Source organism: Morone saxatilis, unplaced genomic scaffold (genome assembly GCF_004916995.1).
Source record: "Morone saxatilis isolate NCDOM2014 unplaced genomic scaffold, NCSU_SB_2.0 Contig22, whole genome shotgun sequence".
NCBI classification, from domain to species: domain Eukaryota; kingdom Metazoa; phylum Chordata; class Actinopteri; family Moronidae; genus Morone; species Morone saxatilis.
In genome coordinates this window covers 16,686,568-16,686,767 of record NW_023339785.1, presented here as the reverse complement: position 1 = coordinate 16,686,767, position 200 = coordinate 16,686,568, and the positions used below count along the sequence as shown (strand labels likewise).

Sequence of the window (200 nt, the reverse complement as noted above, 5' to 3'; positions counted from 1 at the left end):
TCGCTAACCCGTGTAGCATTCAGGTGTAATGTGAGAGCAAAAAGGTAATAATGGTGATGAGATGTGTGTCGAGAATGCAGCAGGGTGTCTGCGGTGTTGAGACAGCTTGTTATCTGCAATGAATCAGGTTAACGATGGATTTTCAGCTACGTTTGATTCAGTAGACATGATGCACAGTGCTGTAAAAAAAAAAAAAAAAA

At 40.5% G+C, this 200-nt stretch overlaps 1 protein-coding gene across 2 annotated transcripts in view; it reads left to right on the top strand.

The window, feature by feature from the left end:
* Nucleotides 1-200, top strand: part of LOC118333334 (septin-8-A-like) — a 10,056-nt gene that overhangs the window by 133 nt on the left and 9,723 nt on the right. The window lies entirely within an intron of this gene.